Raw genomic sequence first — 2997 nt, forward strand, 5'->3', positions numbered from 1 at the left:
GAGAGAGCGTGTGCACTGACTTTAGCTGAGGGGCGGCGCGAGGTTATAGAGGTACGGCAGAGAGATGGGAGTTTTTTTGCGGATGAAGGAGGCGGGTTTAATGCGCTGCTAAGGTACTATGGTGTGTGTGTGTTTTAGAGGTCTCCTGGGAGGATGCAATAGCACAGCCATTCACTAATGCCCTCCCCAGCCACCCTCCACTCCTGTCCAACACACACACACACACACACACACACACACACACACACACACACACACACACACACACACACACACACACACACCTCAAACCGCACGCACTTCTTGGCAGCGCCCCTCTCCCTGTCACACACTCAACCAAATATTCTGCGGTCAACAGTCTATTTAAAGCTTGGCTGCAAAATGTCTGCATTTGAAACCAGAAAATCCCAATAATATGACAAATGTCAGCTCCACGCTACTGATTGATGAAAAAGTTGTAGGAGGATAATAAGGTGAGGCAGCCATTCTGGGCTCGCGCAGGACTATTGAGGACTCCACATGACTCACCTGATCCTGGCGCAGAAGAAGAGGAAGTGGAAGACTTTTTGTTATGTAAATAATATTAAAATATCACCTTACAAACAAATCGGCCTTATTTATTGTGCACGATTCAGAACCATCACTTCAATTGACCGCTGAGCTTGATTTTTAAATGCGGTGAAAATCCCCAAAACTCCATATATGCCAAACACGTCTGAGTGAGTTATGGCGGAAATGTGCATAAAAAGATACACAAACATGTAGAATATTTCTGGTTAAGACGCTGCAGCCATAAGAAACATGGCAGTGGGTTAGTTCGGAACATTTATTCATATGGATGAAGTGATAAAACAGAGTTTGTTATGATATTGAGGGGAACTCTGAGGGGATAAGCAAATGCAGTTACCAGGATAGCCCATATTAATAAATACTGTAAACAAAAACATCAAGAAGTTTGTTTCTTTTTAAATAACTGCTTAAATAAAGAGAATAAATATATGTATAATTACACCTGGAAAATATACTATATTTAAATTTATTTCATTTATATGTATGCGTTAGTATGTATCCAGTAAATGTGCTGCGTAAAACACATCATAAATGATATGTCTTGATTGACAGCCTCATGGGAGGAAATCCAGACAGTAAAAGGGATATGCAGAGAAAGTAAAGGCTCGGTAAAGGAACGATGCATACATATAATACGGTAAACTCCTTTACATATATTATATAAGATGCAGGTAATATGATAGAGGTATAAAAAATATTGGACGTAGAAAAAAAGTAAGAATTAAGAGAAAGCACAATACATCGCTTTAATTTGACTGTAATAGGGCTATAACTCATATGCAATACAAAGAAGAAAACCTTACATATTTATTAACATATAAAAATATAAGGACATAAAAGTAAAGATAAAAAAGTATGCGCTAGGTGAAAGAACAATGAATAATTTTACTGTACATATAATAAGGATGTCTTTACATATAATGTATGAAAACTTTTACATATAATAAATATATTTGGGACATAAGAAACAAAATAACAATATAGATAACTTTGCCTTATATATGTTTGTTTATATATAATTCAATAATAAGCATATTTAAGTGTTTAATAATGATATCGTCCTCAGGAGTAGCTCTTCATTCTGTGGACACCCATTACATAAATGATAAAAGACAACATTGTGAAAAATTACAAATGTCAGTATTTTTATGTGCATTTATTCTATGTTCATATACAGCTGAGTAAAGCAGATTGAGGATTTGAATGTAAAATATTACTGGACATAAATACAGTGCCATGTAGTGTGGTATGAGAAGATATTAGATACATTATTACCATTACTAAGTTATGGTATATACAGGATAATCTGATGTGTGAGAGCAATGCAATACAAATGATAAAAGGAAAGTTGTGCAACCTAAAAAAAATCATTTAATATGGTCACATGAATTACCCAGTTTTATAGGCTTTGGGTCTTTCTGTTTATCAGTGTCAGGAAAAATGACCAGGGATGTAATGTACACAGAATTTGTGGTTTGGTTTGAAATAATTATGTTCAGTTTCAGTCATATTTCTTAATGCAACAGTTCAGGCACTCAAATGCTGCATGCTGCCAAAACGAGTATCTACTCTAAGCCTTTTACTCTCAAGTATAAAATGAGCAGAATAAATTACAGACATTGAGACAAGTGCAATAAATTTATAATGAACTTAAATATACCATTAAAGCCAGCAGTTCCATTTTAGCTGTAAAAACACAAACGAACTCTGCGTTTCTTTCTTTTTGTCATCACTGAGGAAATGGCCACCTTGGATGAAACTGTACTTGTGAGCAGACACGCTGCAGAGGGTGGCTGCAAAGAAAGGCTGATTCTGTGTGTGACTCTGTGTTTAGTGTGAGCTAACACATTCTACCTGATTTTACTAAACAAGTATTTAGGCTTGTGCCCAGGTTTCAAGGTTGACCCTCAACGTCCAACATATTGAAAGGACACTGTCGGTGTACAAACATGAGTAAGTCGCTTTAACAGTAAATGAAATTTAATACTCAGCCAAACAATTTGGGTCAAATATAGACTACCACAGCATTCCTGATAAAGACCTAGCCTTAGTTTTCATTACCTTTCCTAGACCTCGTTGGTGGATAGACAGGCGGTTGGTTTGCTTTTTTCATTACTCCCACCCAAGGTGTGAAATGAGACATGAATAAAAAGGCTTTTGTAATAACAAAACCAGTGACTAAGTTAAAGCAGCGCGCTGTTCAGATGGCTGCAGATTAAGGTGGTAACCTTCTGGACAACAACATAATAAAGCCTATCCATATATACTTACACAAAAAATTAAATTATCACTGTCAACAAAATTACAAATTTATTCAAATAACAGTACAATATAACTCTTTGTGACAAACAACAACAAAAGTACAGAAACATTAAATGTTACAAAGTGACTTTCTACATCTATTAAAATGGGTTTGAATATTCATCA

The sequence above is a fragment of the Copadichromis virginalis genome, linkage group LG5, assembly GCF_057382275.1.
Source record: "Copadichromis virginalis isolate Kocher_CV1m ecotype Utaka linkage group LG5, C_Virginalis_male_GT1.1, whole genome shotgun sequence".
Classification (NCBI taxonomy): domain Eukaryota; kingdom Metazoa; phylum Chordata; class Actinopteri; order Cichliformes; family Cichlidae; genus Copadichromis; species Copadichromis virginalis.